Source organism: Gymnoscopelus microlampas, assembly GCF_963454915.1.
Source record: "Gymnoscopelus microlampas genome assembly, chromosome: 13".
Taxonomy (NCBI): domain Eukaryota; kingdom Metazoa; phylum Chordata; class Actinopteri; order Myctophiformes; family Myctophidae; genus Gymnoscopelus; species Gymnoscopelus microlampas.
Window position 1 is genome coordinate 31,079,758 of NC_139950.1, and position 18,329 is coordinate 31,098,086.

General features: G+C 41.6%; 1 protein-coding gene across 1 annotated transcript in view; it reads left to right on the plus strand.

Moving 5' to 3' along the window:
• The first annotated feature begins 9,607 nt into the window (after positions 1–9,607).
• The window catches only part of ppm1ba (protein phosphatase, Mg2+/Mn2+ dependent, 1Ba), a 29,650-nt gene continuing 20,928 nt past the window's right edge, over positions 9,608–18,329 (plus strand). Inside the window, exon 1 of the mRNA XM_084076698.1 lies at positions 9,608–9,990. The gene's annotated coding sequence lies outside the window, so the exon portion shown is untranslated. The remainder of the gene's footprint in view (positions 9,991–18,329) is intronic.

The window sequence follows — 18,329 nt, forward strand, 5'->3', positions numbered from 1 at the left end:
TCTCTCTCTCTCTCTCTCTCTCTCTCTCACAGAATCCCATGTTTTTGTGTGCTGAAAAAAACAAAACAACTTAATGCCCCCTTTTGTCATAATGCCCAGTCCTTTTGATGCCCTCTTTTCAATGGTCAATTAATACATAGACTTGGAGCAATTCACTTGTCAGTCAATGGGTTAGTCAGTTTGCAATTCTAACACAAGTCTCACACACTTTCTGGAGAAACTATTGGGGTCTAATGGCCATGGCTTCTATGTGGATCTCTGACGTCATATTGCTGACATCAGTTTTGCTATTGTCAAAATAATTCACAATAGGCCTATGTGAAAAATATTTGTACACACTCGGACTCACACACGCACGCACACGCGCACACACACACACACACACACACACACACACACACACACACACACACACTTACTTATGCTTCTTGCTTGCTTGCTTATGGCTGTCCATCGATTTCGATGATGACGTTGCTCCAGGAATGGGTTATTGAGGGGGATTGCGGTTGTGCCATTGCATGTGACTGTGCAGGCCAATGCGTGACCCGCATGGTTTGCCACATGTGGGGCAGATGAAGTCCACACATGAGAGGGGGGCCCCTGCAGCACGCTGGTGTCGCTGCACACGTTGCTGCTTTCTCCTCTCTGTGGTCTGCTCCTGGAGGTGTGCGATCCCCTCGTGACTGGTGGTGCGCCAGGTATGGCGCACCACCCACACACACACACACGACACACACACACACACACACACACACACACACACACACACACACACACACACACACACACACACACACACACACACACACACACACACACACACACACACACACACACACGCACGCACTCTTCTAGACGGCTATCCCCCCAGGTGCCACGCTGTAAAGAGGTGATGGCCCTGCTTTTGAGGCCCAATGCATATTATACTAGGATTATTCTATTTTATGTATTTTTGTCCCTGTCTCAATATCAGGTTGTTTCTTTTACTGTACCTGCCTCTATCTCTGTCTGTTCATATCTGTAGTGTATTCTGTATACAGTCTACGGCAGTGTTTTGCCAGACCTCAAATTTCTTGCCAATATGGCCACCGTGCATAAAAGCATAATAGGTCAGACGGTGCCCTGGACAGACAGACAGACAGACAGACAGACAGACAGACAGACAGACAGACAGACAGACAAACTGACAGAAAGACATTTTGTGAATATATAGATAGATAACACAATTCTCTATGGAGAAAATGAATGGGACATTTACTTCAGGGGGGACTCTCTCTCTCTCTCTCTCTCTCTCTCTCTCTCTCTCTCTCTCTCTCTCTCTCTCTCTCTCTCTCTCTCTCTCTTCTCTCTCTCTCTCTCTCTCTCTTTCTCTCTCTCCTCAGTAGGTCCATCAGGCTTAACAACATAACAACAGTACTACTCTTTACCACTAGATGGGGGTGTGATACTACTGTTAATCTACAGCAACCATCTTGACACATGTCAGTGGAGTCAACAAAAATATTAAGAACATAATATTTTACTATTACTACTGGCACTCCTAGGATTATCCTAAATAAGATCCTAAACAAAGTTATCTACAGCAAAGTGTTTTCTTTTCACTGGGGTAGAAATATGAGGTGAAAATCCTTCTCAACATAGCCATGATAGAATCGTCTGTACAGTCAGAAGATACAAATGTTTGTAAAGTTACAAACATAATACATCTACAAACAGCTAAATATGGCTACTGTTAACATAAGCACACACAAGGCAGTATAGCCTAAATATATCTATTTTGGACATCTGGCAATGGCATCACGCACTTTGAGAGATAGAAGTGAAAAGAAACCCATTAACATTGATCACAATTAGGCTATTAGCCTATTGGTTCATAATTAGGAATTCCATAAGTCAGTGAAAAACCCTATTCCATAACTATTCCCTGAGTGCAAGAAGAACAAGGATCCAGTTTAAAAGAGGGTTTGTCCATAGAAATGCTTTTATTTCTACAGACGTTGACACCTGCATTGCCAATCACAGAGTGCCAACCTTTCTCAGTCATCACAAGGAATTTAGCATCCGCCTAGATGTGACAATTTACTTTAACCCTTATCTATAAAACTATACTTTTACACAAGCTCATATTAAATCTTTGTTTAACATCTTATTAGCTTCAAATTAAGTCCACACACATTATACATTCACAATTGCAAACAGCAGTTAGAAATACAACGAGTCAACAAAGACAACAGTTACTTTAAGACAGAATATTTTCCTTAAATGACATTTCTCTTTGTTAACAACACAAGTAATAGTTATCAAGACTTTAATCATTTTAACTACACACTGCAGACCTAAGACTGAAGAATAATAAAAGTGTATATATTTTAACTGTTTACCCAGTCATCTTGACCTGGCTTCTAACCATTCACTACACATTTGCTGTCTGTATCTGATCGGCCCAGGAAGGAACAATGATTACTCTGATTAGTTTAAATGAATACAAAAGCCTTCTTCTGATAATCAAGACAAGACAGAGGTTGTCAATGCCTCTGAACCAAGGAACACCTGGACTCTACAATGGCCAGGAACTCTGAACTGATTGCATTACAGCTGAGCCCACACAAAGTTGGGTGAAATCTCTCTCTGGCTTACATTATTTGACCAAAGGTCAAACTCAGTCCCAAATACAAACCTTCAAGTATTTTACCAATTAAATGGAATATCATAGAAATACATGCTCTCATGTTTGAAATGCTACTTTTAGTTCTGGATATACCATATCAGCCAAACCAATGTATTATTTGTAAGGGTATCTTACTGGGCCTCATTGACTATAAATGCTTTTTTACAACATTGTGTGATTCATCATCAATATGTTCTTGCTTGATGTTTTTCTCACTGTGAACAGTCAAAATCATAAAGAAACCAGAGTTCAGGCAGAGGTTCTTCCTTGACCAACTGAGTGTGCATGCAAAGTTTCATGCGATGGAGCACAGTCAGTCAGTCAGACAGACAGACAGACAGACAGACAGACAGACAGACAGACAGACAGACAGACAGACAGACAGATTTACAGGACCGAAAATATAATCCCTGCCCCCGGCCGTTCTGTCCTGGCAGGAATATTGATTATTCTTATGATGATTATGATTGCATACTTATTATTATAGCAGCAATGGGTCTGGCCGGGCATTTTGAGGAGGAAGAAGAAAGAGGAAGGACAGGAGGAAATAGGATGCTATGGTTTTCGAGTAGAGTGTGTTCAAAGGGCCATGTAGCATTTCCCACTATAGTAACTAAGTAGCCTATACTAACAACACATTCAACTGTCTCTCTCACAACCTGCAATGCCCCCTGTATTTCATATTCAATTTGTCAATGATCCTACTGGACACTTAGGGTCCAGTAGGATCCTAAAAAAAACTGGGCATGAATACAAACATTAAAATGGATTCTAATCTCAGTTTTGATATTAAATTATGATTCATCTGCCACCAGGAGACCGATTTTTGCAAAAAGAAAAATGATATTGCTCTTACAGATTTTGTCCAAACATCACTAAATTGGTATTATCTCATGTGATCAAGACGGATCTGTCCGATTTTTCATATTCCATCCTGATTGGCTAAGATTGCCTTCTAAAGTTTGCAGGAGTGGCCCGTTTTTAACAAAATGCCTCAAATCATGAACGCAGACAGCCCATTTCCACCAAACAGGTTTTCCGCTATGTTGCGTTTTCTTTGTCCAAACCTCACCCAAATTGGTACACATTACCTCTGTAGTCTCTGTAATAAAGATGGATCTGTCAGATTTTTCGGATTCTATTCTGATTGACTTCGAGTTTGCTGGAGGGGCCTGTTTGGCCTGTTTTTCATGACGTACACCGCTGGACCCATCGGCAGGAAACTTTGCACGCAAACTCCCAGTAGGCCATGAATGCAGCGGCCAATTTCTGGGAATCTTTGCATGCACATTCCCACTACACCAAGGAAGAACCTCCATCCCAAACGTATGATATGGGCGGATGGAGTTTGTCAGGCAGAGGGTCATATCTGCCTCAGGCTGCAGTCTTGACCTGTCTAGGCCAGTCCGGTGCGCAGACAGAGAGCTTGTGTGACTGAATGTGTGCACTTCTGAATGAAGGATAACATCTTCTGCCACAATTTATCTGTTCGCTACAATATGGTTGATTCATGTTATTCTTTAAAGACAAATTGTCATTTTTGGAAAATATGAAAAAAAAAGTTTTTAAAGTTTTTGAAAACAAAAATATTGTTTCATCAAACAACAATTGTACTGGTACACAGTGTACTGGTGGGTGGTGTCCAATTGATCATGGTCAATTGGTCCCAGTCATAGCCTACATGTTGTCAGCACACATAATTAGCACACACCACTAGAGCAAGAAAAAACACACACACACACACACACACACACACACACACACACACACACACACACACACACACACACACACACACACACACACACACACACACACACACACACACACACACACATAACCTAAGGAGATTGGTCTCTATACATAGAGATGGAGAGCAGCCTAAGGGCAATGACATGCATATCAAACGAGCGCTGAATGTTTTTGCACCCATGATTCAACGACAATTATTGTTTTGACCCGGCTCCTCAGCAGACAAAAGAAACCTGCTCCCTCTGAGGAGTTGGAAACCAGCTTTTTGAGGGCCCTCTTGTGCCTGATGAGTGGAGGGCAAGGCGGAGGATTCATACATGGTTCAGAGGAGAGTTAATCCTTATAGGCTAATACTGTATACTGTGATGCATTGTCAGCTTGTACATCGGTTTATATAAGTATAAAGTATAAATCAGGCTTCAGACATTTCAAGGAGGACAAGGTAAGGCTAGCTGTTAATTTTATCCTGAATATAAACGTACCATAGTACCCTGCAGCTTCAGTGTCTGGAGGCCCATTGACTGTATCCACAGTTAGTCTAGATCAGTGTTTCTCAAACTTTTTTGACTTCTGTACCGCCTTTCCCTGCTTTCTGAATCCAAGTACCCCATTTATAAGACTACTGCATACATAGAAAATATTCAAAAATCACATTTTGATGTCAATATGTGGTGCAAATAAGTATTACTTTCTATACTCAGTAACAGTTGTGCTATAAAGTTTTTGATTTTGTTTGGTTTAAAACTTTACAGATCATTAGGTTCACACAAAGTTTCTTCATGTTTCATAGTTAAACATAATCTTTTTTTCTTTCTTTCAATTTCCACTTTCTTTCACGTACCCCCTATAGTACCTCCGGGTACCTCTATTGTACCCCCCATTTGAGAAACGTTGGATCTAGATTCTAGACTCTAGACGTGTGTGTGTGCGTGCGTGCGTGTGTTTGAGAGAGAGAGAGAGAGAGAGAGAGAGAGAGACCGAGTGAGTATGAGCGAGCGAGTGGCAAGGGCGTTGTTTGCCAGCGTGGATGTTTGCTAAAGATAAAGCATACAATTGATGATAATAATATAGAATGAGTGAGTGCCTGAATGAATGAATTACTGAATGAAAAGATTGTGGGGATGAATCAAAAAGCCAAGTATGACATTAAGTAATATTGCATAAACAGCACACACTAACAAAATGAGACCAGCGTGAGATGAGCACCACTCAATAGATCATAAAAAGAAGCCGGAATCACTGGGCTTAAACAGGCCTTGACCTGTTTATATAAATGTAGGCCAAGAGCAGAAGTGATTTCATTGCAAATAACAAACAAATACAAACCATGAATAATAACAAAAATACAGAGTCATGAACACAGAAATGAAAGGAAAATGAACACAACAGTAAATAAACCAAACAAAAGCATCAACCAAGCATCACTTTAATTCCCACTCACATTCATACATTTACTCTGTCTCTAACTCCAGTTCTCTCTCTAACTCTCTCTCACTAGCCACTTTTAAACAGAGATCCCGCAATAGTGGCATAAAGAGGAGCCGTCATTAATGCCACACCCGATCTACTATGAACAATTCCACCCCATAGAATGGGGACATTTGGATGCAATTCCTTTCCATTGAATGAGGTGATTCATAGTAGATTGGGTGCACGCTGGCTTTGTGTTTTTTTATGCAGAACCAAACAAAGCCAACTTTGTATGTGTTTTTGCATGGCAAGTTGGCCTTCCAGGATCAGAGGTGTTGTAACACAACAGAGGTGTGTAACACAGCAGTGTCAGTGTATAGTATTTAAGATGTTTAAGACCGTTTAAGATGACAGCTGCTGTTTTTGGTATAGATTCTATATATTTACAACTACTGTATACAATAGCTTGCCAATGTATTTATTTCATACAATACTTGAACACGACATAGCAGTCTGCAGTCACAAAAGGCCAGTATTGAAGCATTTTTCTTCACCGAGCGACAAAGTATAGTTTCACTGTCTCTCCCTCTCTCTCTCTCTCTCTTTCTCGCACACACACGCACACGCACGCACGCACGCACGCACAATTTAAGATCATAGCTGTCGGAAGACTTTATAACCTATATACACTATTCAACAAAATCCTATGCATAAATTTCACAAAATACTGACTCAAAAGATGTATTCATTGTTATTCATGAGGATAGATTAATCCCATGTTGCCAAATATCATGGAGATCTCCGCCTACCGATACTTCTGGGGACTTAAATGATAAATGTTACACCCTTATTTAAATTATTATTATTGTTATTAAAATTACACCCACTACTTCGGAAACCAATTATGTCACTGCCCCAAAATGAAGGACTGCCCTAAAGACTTTTGATTGGTTCTGAAATGCATTTTTTTTTAAAGTCTCTACTCACTCTTTAGCAATGAACGCTGGAAGATTGTCCTCAGTCTCTTCTGAGCAAAGAATTTAGAAACTGAAGCTAATTGATTTCAGTCTGTTGTTGCCACTGTAAGGTCAGGACTGACACATGTCTCCATGTTCTCATGGAATGAGAGCTTTGACCTTGTCTTTAATGGCAGTGGGTTGGGTTGGGTTGTGAAAATAGTTGCTTTGAAGCTGTGTTTGTGGAATCAGAAATACTTTGGATGAGAAATTGAAGAAAAGCAGGGAGCCCCCCCGTTCCACCATGCCAGCTGTGGCTTTCACACTGGATGCGGTACGGCGACAACTTTCCACCGGCTTGCCACCATAGAGAAGATGGGAAGCAGGAAGATGTTGTGAGTAGGGGGTGCGGTTCAGTCACTCACTTCCCGCAGGGGTAAAAAAGGCGTTGCATTATGCTGCAAACAAAGCAGTTACTGTATATATATATATATATATTACGGACTACCCCTGTGCGCGCACCTGACCATAGAGTATAGATCCTACAGACAGACTACCCCTGTATGTGCACCGTACCACTGACACAAACACTGTCATAAGACACAGCAACCAGGTTTTAATCCCTAATGAATTACTAGGCTACAGTTTTTACTAAGAGACAAGACGTAGATCTTTTAACAAGACGCATTTCAACTCGTAAAAACATAACTGACACAAGGAATTAACAACCAGACCTTGCTTGAATGATGTGAGCGGTAACTTATGAGACCGCTGACATCATAAATTGTGCGCACATTGGACAGCTACAACATTTTACACCACATTAAACATACCAGTATGCAGTCACCGCAACCCATCAGAACATAACATGAAAAATAAAGGTAAATAAATAATAAATAATTTGTGTTATTTACACAGACAGCAAGTGAAGACAAATTTCTTCTTTACAAAACACTACATAATAATACACAAAAGCATTAATTGTTTGTTATTCCTGGGTGAGGGGCCGAGGAGGTGCGGCACCTGGGGGCAGGGGTGTGGCTGCTCCCACACACATAGAGAGAGAGTGTTACGACACGCTTTGATCTCACCACAAAGCGGGCCGTTATGGGCTGTAGTTCCAAACATTGGAACTTCCTCATTGAGATAGAACAAGCATTTCCGCATTCCATTCTTACCATGTGAGTCAACGCTAGTGTCGTCACTCTCATATTAGTTCACGCTGGCCGCTCCCTCAGCACCCCTACTTCCCACGGCTATGCTTGTGATAAAGTAATTCTCAATTCTAATCAACCCCCTTGGATGCTTCATCCTGGCTAACATAGTGAGCTATAGTGCAGCCTGGTAAGGTACAGTGTAGATAATATCAATGTAGTACTGTTTATTCTATATTAAATGCATGCCCAACTTGCATCGCTCCAGACTTGCGTGTTGCCCGAGTAGTCCCAGTCTAGTTTACGCTGTGTACCGACTGGTATAACTGGTCATACACACAGACAGTCAGGTGTGGTAGCTTACCGTTCAGGTCGTGGCAGGAAGGGACAAAGTTTAATTTGGTTGAACTTTGAGCAGCACGGCAGACAGTGGAAACCTGGCGGAATGCAGCTACGTTCACTGTCACCTCGCGCAACAAGTCTGACAAGCAGCAAACCTCTCCATTGAAGTTAATGGTAGTTGCTGACATTGATTTGGCTCTGAATGTGTTGACCTCTGCTGCCAGCTCAAATGCATCACAACAACGGCTCCCCATTCCGTGTCCTTGCCTCTTAGGGCAAGAATTCAATTAAGTTGGTTTCACCATGAAATAAACAGTGGTTAAGCATTAACACAAGTCAATCTGTTCCACTGGTCTCTCTTTTAGCTGTCAACCTTCCCCTGTGCACCCACAATGACTTCCACCATTCACCATTTCTCCAACGCTCAATGCTCACGGCTGCAAAATAGGATGCCTATCTTGAATGGTTCACACTTTTCAAAGTTCAGTGGTCCATCTAACACCAGTAGGCTACAGTAACTCATATCTAGAAGCCATGAAACACCATTATGCCTATCCAAGAAATATGTCACATATAGCCATACTGAAGAACATTCTCAGGTAGAAAAGACAACATTGGCCCAACATAAGCAGTTTGGTTGACCCATGGACAGTCTTTTATTGAACAACTTTATGAATTGAACACACACACACACACACACACACACACACACACACACACACACACACACACACACACACACACACACACACACACACACACACACACACACACACACACACATTTATTGGCATTGTTTACAATATTTTGAAGGCAGGTCTCATTGACTTGCATACAGACCAATCACATCTCCCCTTGGAACTGGCATGTGACGAATCATCGAAGAGAACCAGAGGACCGCGTCCCTCCCCCCAAACTGGATGTTGAGAACATCGTTGCCATGTCCGCTTATTATAAGCGACTTTGGGCTTCTTTTTTTGTAACGTTGCTTGTAAATATTGGTGGTTGCAGATCGCGTTTTTTGGGCTTGTTTCTAAAGCGTTGTTGCTTATTTGGGCTTGTTTCCTAATGTTTTTTAAACCAGTGGTTCTCAAACATTTTCATGGCAAGGACCCCCAGATTAATATGTATTTGTCCACATAACCCCCATCTGAAAATATTTTGTGCTATCGATTTGTGTTGTTAAAATGTTCCAAAATTACCTAATTTTCCCCCCAAGAATGTCCCTCCCCCCTTTTTAGAAAATAGCCGCAGTCTACTCGCTTCTTTTGGACTTGTTTTAATAGACTGCTGGTTGCTTATTTCTCTCGCAGAATCTGGCAACGCTGGTCGAAAAAGAACGTCATCTGCTTTCATACATACATTTTAGCCTTAGCAACAATTAGCTAGGAGGTTACCTGTTATCGCGACGTATTCTTTACTTTTAAATTAGCTGCCGCATGTCTTACTGTCGTTCACATCGACAATGCCAGACATGTATGTATTAAAAGCCTCAACCCACCGCAGAGACATGCTGAAGAAGGGACAATTGATCGCGTGAAATCAATGCTGGCTGCTAGCTTCATCAATGCTAGCAAACAGAGCAGAGGGGGGTGAAAAAACATTAGCTATCTAAACACAGCTATAAGACAAGCTCTCCATCCATCACTGTAGACGTTGAGGACACACAGACAACACTGGCACGTCCCATTTCAGTGCTATTAAAGAAGTAAGTAACGTTTTTTTAAACTGTTGGGAGAAGAAGCAGTGGTGGAAAAAGTACTACATTTCTTTTACTCGAGTAAAAGTATCAATTATACTGCAATGCAGAAATACTCTTGTTACAAGTCAAAGTCTGGAATTCAAAGTTAATTTTTTAGTATAAAAGTATTGGTATCAAAATGTACTTAATATCAAAAGTAGAAAGTACTAATTTTGTTGCATCCGACTTGTTGTGAGCTTGTCGATCTGCTATTTTCAAACATTTTAGTAGGCTACTTTCACTTTTGGTACTTTTAAGTATATTTTGATGCCAATACTTTTGTACTATTACTCACGTAACGTTTTGAACTCAGGCCTTTTACTTGTAACAGAGTATTTTTATATGGTGTTATTGATACTTATACTTAAGTAAAATGTCTGAGTACTTCTTCCGCCTTTGGCACACCTCATTTTGAACTCTTATCATTGGGATAGTGACGTGACGGAGAATGGCATGTCGTTGTTGTTGTCGTGTCAACTCGTTGTGTTGCTTCTGAGCTGTCATGGTTGGTTTGACACATCTTGCTGCACAAACACACACACACACACACACACACACACACACACACACACACACACACACACACACACACACACACACACACACACTTTGATAGCACAGGTGTTGATTTCTTAATGAACAGTAGTTACAGGTGTGACTCACATCATGGTGACATAATTCACTGTAGGAGTGCTGCCAGGAGACATCATAGTACATACTGTAGGCCATGGGGTCAACAAGTTCTGTCTTTTTGACAGCAGCTCATAATGTTATGGGAGAGATTATAGAAATACCAATTGGTTAATCTCTGTGGCTCCTTTTGCTCTTTAGACCTGTTAAACACAAGTGGGCTACATGAGTTGACATGTTTTATTGGAATGTTGTCCTTTTATTGGGTTGTGTGTGTCTGTGTGGTCAGAGGGTCGGATGGGCTTTGAGTCCAGAAATGGCACCATCATTGGTGGCATATTTATGTTGGCACCTCAGTGTGAAATCCTGCCCCGGTCGTGCTGTTACAGTTTAGTGTGTGTACTGTAGGCACTGTCCCTAGACTTCAGATATGCAACTGCAGATATCCAGCTTTAGAAACTTGGATATGATGACTGGGAAATGTAAGGATATTGTACATGATGAACAATCTAATCTCTTTTATATTTTGTGTGATCTGTATTACTTCTGTTTTCAGAGTAGTTTAGAATATTGAGTTTGGTATTGGGGAAATGAAGCACCTTATCTATGGTTTTAGCCAGGATAAAAGCTCATATCTGGATTACTGTGTGCATGTCAACACATTCATTGTGGCTCAACAATACACTATTTTCATAACTTCCTCTGAGGGTTACATTTACACACACACACACACACACACACACACACACACACACACACACACACATACACACACACACACACACACACACACACACTTGAATGTCCTGCATGACCTGTGCTCTCCTGTTACAAATGCAGATTTTTTTTTGTCATACAATAACATACCATTCATCTCCTTGTTTCTTTCACTCAACTCTGAGCTCTGGGAGTCAAGTTGAAGGCAGGCCAATTTTTTGCATGGGAGAGAGAATAGGGGCACACAAAATCCCACTGTCTCCCACTGTCTTACTGAGAATCTTTTCATGGCCCAGTATTATTACACTACTGCGTCGGTTCTCTTTGGGACGGGTCAGATCGGCTCCAATCTGGCCGTGCTTAGGAGCTTGCAGGCCAGAGGCAGACGGCGCTACACTGGAGCCGTCTTAAACTGTGTCTGCACAGAGCACTCATGCCAGGAAACTGCCGCTTAGTTGATACAGGCTTCAATGTCTGTATAAAGATGATGAGTTATCAAAGATGAGGTATAAGTTATCCTTGCTGTGATCGACCGGTTGCCCTTGTACAAAAAGCCTTTACTGTCCCATGAGGTCCTCCTACCACAGATGTTACAGTAACCGGCGCTGACTAGTACATACTATGTACTACAGGCCTCTTGGAAGCTCTTGTTCAGGTTTCCCAGTTATGCCAGGGCTTTGAAATTTTGTAACTGTTGACTTATTATTTCCGCCAGGCCGGAGACTATGTTTTCACCCCTGTCTGTCCATCCGCGTGTGTCCCTCCATTTGTTCAAGTGTACATTATTTCTGCTCTGTAGTCTGGAGTCATGTGATCAAGTCAAGACGGATCAGATTTTTCATATTCCATTCCGATTGGCTACGATTGACTTCCAACGTTGGCGGGCCCTGGGAAGGCAACACAGCAATTTTTTTCCAGCGTGAAGAACTCAATATCAAACGAGCTTATCGCAAAGAATCTTGCTCGACTGACATTTAACTCGTGGTTGGGGATTATTTCTCCTAGTCTCTGACTTCACTGTATGGGTATTGTTTTTTCTTTTTTTGTGGAAACCCTATCAACCCGATCAATTCTTGGACCTTGAACCAGCATAACATTGACCTAAGTTCAGATGGCAAGCTTATGTTCTATCCTATTCCAGTAACTGTGTCTTGATTGAGGCCCCTCACAGGCCCTGACTGGCCAATGGGACTTAAGCCAGTCTTTATCAGGATGTGAATCAGAAACACTTTATTGCTAAGTATGGGATACATAAAAAGAATTTGCTTTGGCTCATGGTGCCTTGACAACTCGACATAAAACACTTAAGTCATGGCGACAGACAAGGTACTTGGCCATACAGTATAGGAGTCACAGTAGGGTGTTGGACGTTACAGAGCATACATTCAGAGAGTGGACAGGGATAGACAGTGGACATACAGTACAGTACATGTGTGGTACTGTATGCAATGCAGTTATGGGTTTAGTGAGTACACTTAAATCTAAAGTAGTTCACAGTCAGACAGGCACAAAAGGGCAACATTATTATTGCCCTAATATTCAGTTGGGAGTCTGGGACTCATCTACTGGTCATTCCTGTGTTGATAACAGAGACAATCCCTTGGTACTGTATTAATACCACTAATAGCCTACTGCTCATTATTGTGAATCCTAGTCTTATCATCATGACATGTTGCATGCATCATCTCCCGCAACTATGTTACATTGCTACAAACACAGTAGCCTGGCATTGCCAGACTACGTGATCATTCTGGCAATGCCAGGCTACAAACACAGTCCCGTCATTGCTATTACAAACAAGCTATTTGAATAGACACCTGTTGTTGGCCTACCAAGTGATGTAATGGAATACAAGCAGGAGGTTATCATTTGATAACACAGAGCAGTAGCACGTTGCTAACTGAGAGCCAGAGAGGGGCTTGTGTGTGTGTGTGTGTGTGTGTGTGTGTAAGTGAAAGGGGTCATTGCTGTGTTCAGTCTGCGGTGTACGTTTGACAAGCTAATCTGGCCCTGCGTGGATCCCATCAGCAGCTGACCGCTAAATCAAATTAGCTTGTTAAAGCTAGCCTCCCGGTCCCAAAGCCTGAGGCTTGCAATCGCTCCAGCTCCACTAGCTAGCCTATTTCCCACTTACTCACACCCCACAAATGCAATTAGTCATACCCTCAGTATGCAGGATTTTTGTGTACGTGTCTCAGAGAGAGCAGATGAGCAAATGGCAACTGGTTCCGGTATTTTTCTACACACACACACACACACACACACACACACACACACACACACACACAGAAACACAGAGAGATGGCTTATACAGCTTAGTGTTAACATCAACATCACTATATGATGCAAGTGTGAAATTTGTGTGTGTCTACTGATCTTTTATTTGAGGGATGGATCCAACATAAAACACCAGCCAGTCCGGGAGACAGAATGAGTGTTTGTTTGTGTTTTGCATAGGCAGTAGGGCAAGTGATTCGGATGGCTGATATTTCCTAGGCCTTTGAGGTCTCACCAGTGTTAAGGTGTCTGTTTATTGTTGTGCTCATAGAAGCTTCGCATCAAAAGAATGCAAAGATGGAATCAGGCAGCAGGTGTACAGTATGTGTGTGTTCCTGTGCGGAGTGTGCGCCTGCTTGTTTCAAAGGGGCAGGTGTCAATGCCAGGGTCACTGTTGTGCGATCGCTATAATCCAGGGAATCACAAGCTTGTTTTTAAAGTAAGGATGCATAACAGGGCTTATAGGGCATAGCAGTGGCGGCCATTTTGCGGTTCCACAGATAGAAACCCCATTCATTTTCCCCATAGAGATTTCCGAAAATATTTATATAAATTATTTTAAGTCTGGAACCAAGCCATCCAGGCTCCTGGTGAATCATGATCAAACACAATAGCCTAATAGTCTTGCATCTGATGCAGTCTGGATGGAATCTGGCTGTGTGTGTCCATTCCCAAACCCGACGTATGACAGCAGATAGGAGGATCCCCTCAGCGATCAATAAATCTCTCTGATCAATAATCTATACTATAGCAGGCCGGCATTAGTGTGTCCTGGATTCCAGCATCATCAAAGTGAGCAAATTCAGTAGAAAAGGCTTATATAATATCCTGCCATGCTTTATTCGCCCCTTAATTATTTGGTCCTGTGACATTAGACTTTGTTCTACACATTTTACACACACAATGCACCAGATCTACAAGCTGTCAAGGTGTTGCGATGTGAAGCGTTGTAAGCTTGTTGTAGATGATGTTTATAGCTGCTTATTAGTTCAATTACTTTCATTTATCCTTTGTGTGTGGTCTCCCATTTTTGTCTTGAATTGGCACCAGTTCATGACTAGGTAGGCCTGTCACAATTATTACATAATCGCCTAAGCACAATTATTTGAGATGATCGCAATTATTTTACATAAATTATGCAAAAATAATTAATCGTCATAATCGCAATTTTTTTCTTTGAAAATGTTGATACATTTTCAAACATTTAACAAAAATAGCAGAAATAGTTGATCTACAAGCTTACAACACGTCACAACGTGCTATTCATGACGAAACAGGGGCTTGTCCGGGATTTGAATCGGCAGCAGAGCCAACGTTGGTCTCTGTCAGCTTCAACCGCCCACATTCTGCTGGAAGACACTAGAAGGTTGTGACTGGGGCAAGTGCTGACACTAGCTGCAAAAACAGTGCATTCATCCAATTCATCCACTACTACAGTGGAGTAATTAACTGTTAATGGACAACTAGCTGAGGGCTCCTGCACTGCAGTCAGTAGTGAGATGGTTGCCAACCCGAACGTTAACAAGTGCTTAGTTTACTTTAGATTTGTGACACAGATCAGAACAAGAGAACGGGGGTTTGGTCCACCGTAACCCGAACAACAATAACTGCAGAGGAACAGACAAGAAGTGAAGGACAACACGGCATCCTCATGGAGGGAGAGATTATCACAGCGAAGAAAGATGGGGGTGTTTGGAGGTGACAAAGTGTTTGTACACTATGTGGGCTGGCTATTTTCCTATCATGATTTGTGGCCATATAAAAATCGGTGGTACACAACCTAAATTAGAGTAATCCCGAAGGCGTCGCCTGTTTTGGCAGGGCACCGGGAGTGGACAGTGTGAGGCACATTATAGATCTTAATGGCTTTAAAATGGATGTAGGAAAACTATATAACTATAATATGGTCATGCTTCTTTATGGTGGGTCCAGCGTAATCTAATATGAGAGTGACGACACTAGCGTTGACTCCGATTGTAAGAATGGAATGCGGAAACGGAATGTGGAAATGCTCGTAAGAATGGAATGCGGCAATGTAATGTGGAAATGCTCGTTCTATCTCAATGATGCAACTATAGCCCATAGCGGCCCGCTTTGCAGCGAGATCAAAGCGTGTCGTAACTCTCTCTCTCTATGGGTCAGGCTGGGTCGTGGTAGAAGTTCTCTTTTGAGTTGGGCAAAGGCCAAGTAATAAAGTATGGGATGTTGGTGTAGCCACGATGAACGTGGCAGAGCTGAGTCAACTTATCTGTAAGAATGAGTATGCTGCTGCTTGCGCATCTGCTGGCAGTCCACCCAAGATGCATCGCAATTCCACACTCGTGTTCCAGGTTGAGCTGTTTGAGTTTAGAGGGGAAGATATTACTTACTTAGGGTTAGAAAGATAAGATCAGGAGGCATTTTGTAATGAACTGGCTCTAATTCATTCATGACAAAAGTGGGATACCACACACACACACACACACACACACACACAAAAAGTAATTTATTTAACTAATAAGCAACTATGCATAATGTAGAAGGTGATGTGTTCAGTCAGTAGAGTCGATAGTGTGACCACAGTAACGGCCATGCACTGCATTTGGACATCTCTCGTTTCAATGTTTCATTGAGCAGAGAGCTTTTGTTCCAGCCGCGTCTCCTGACATCATTATATCGCATGCTTTTACTTGGTTTTGTCGCTAGAAAATTGAGCTGACCCAAATATTTTCAAGCTTTGTTCGATGGCACGGGATTCGAACATGATTATTCGTCTTAACGATTATTCAAGGCATATATACAGAATATCTCATATATATATATGTATATGTATATGTATATGTATACGCATACATATACATATGCACAAATATACATATACACGCGCACACACACACACACACACACACACACACACACACACACACACACACACACACACACACACACACACACACACACACACACACACACACACACACACACACACACACACACACACACACACACACACACACACACACACACACACACACACACACACACACACACTATTCAAGGCTGGATGGGACAAAGTTGTACTTCAATAAAGTTGTTAAAAACTCGACCTGTCACTTATTATAGCCTGAACTCTTATCATTCTTCTGATGGCCGGAGCTCAATAAAAACATTTACAACTGTCATAGTGCAGTTTTCACATCCCTTCATAGGCTAACCGGCCATTAACTTGTTTGTAATGAGCGTTTATTGCCATTCTCTGACATTCTGCACAAGTCGGAGAGCAATTTTCCAATGTTAAGAGCCATTATATGTAGTGTCATTACATAGCCAATTAACATGAGCTAGATGTGGGTTTACCACTCCCTTGGAAGAGGCTGATATTGCTATTCATTTAGCTAATGCAGTCAGGGACAGATAATTCTATGCATCATTTCCATTGCGCCACAGTTTGTTAATGCTCTTAGCAGTCTGTTACCTCTGGCCAAAGAAGCTTTTAAGGTTGCTATCCAATCTCTCTGAGCATGAGAAAGGCAATAGGGCTATTTCTGGAGTATGATGCGTTATGATCACTATTTTGGTTGAATTATTAGTTTAGACTCAGCAAGTGAACAGTAACAGAAAAGACTTATGAAAACCCTAGGCTAGTTATGAAAGATTAAAGATATTCTCTCTCAACACACATAAATTGGTATATTTTTGTGACTGGTGCAACAAATACTGAATCACAGCACCTCAAGGACAGCATTTGTGGAGTATTGGAGACATGGTAGGCCATACCATGAAACACTGAAACATGTAATCCAAAAAGGATAAACTTTCTCAGAAGACACTTTTTCACAGTACCATAGGACATGAAACGTCTCAAAAACGGCAAAAATAGCAGATCTACAAGCTCACAGCGTGACGACTTGACGTGCACAAAATGGGGACATGAGGTTGAAAGTGGTTAATCTCACTATAGTTACACCAGCTAGAATTCTATCCAATGAGAGAATGTACTGTGTAAGAAAGAGTATTCAGGCCATAGGTTTCTCTCTCCCCGCTGACAGTAGATTTCTCTCTCCCCACTGACAGTTGTATAATTCTGTACTTAATCTAATCTAACAACTAAAATCTTCTCTTATGGGGTCCCTGGCACTACATATTTTCAAATGGGGGGGGGGGGTCCGCAGCTTAATACGTATCAATTTGTAGATCCTCTTGACATATAAATGTCCAAGAACCACTGGCCTAATCCCATGGAAGTACCATGTGTCTACCATGTGAGCCAAGCATTCTTCATTCTGTTTGTTTTATAGTGTTGGCTCACAAGGGTACTTGTTTGTTCTTGGACACAAGAGTAGATTAGGAGAGTCACAGTGTATTATTAACCTATACTGTTAGGGTTACGCCTAAAATATTATTTTTGGTCAAATAGGACTTATTGGAGAATCACAAGCACAAAATGAAAGGTAATGCAGAGTAGGAATCTGCAGGTTTTTAAATGTATGCAGAACATACAAATAATATAAAACCACCAATGAAACAGACAGAACAAAAAACAACACTTGCAATAAAAAGAACACTGACAATAAGGAGGAAAGGAAACAAAGAGCAACAATTCCACCCCACCTCACCTACACTATCTCACCTTATATTTAGGAAAATAAAGAGAATGCAGACCAGGACATTAGGGGGACATCAGAAGGATACATTTATTGTTT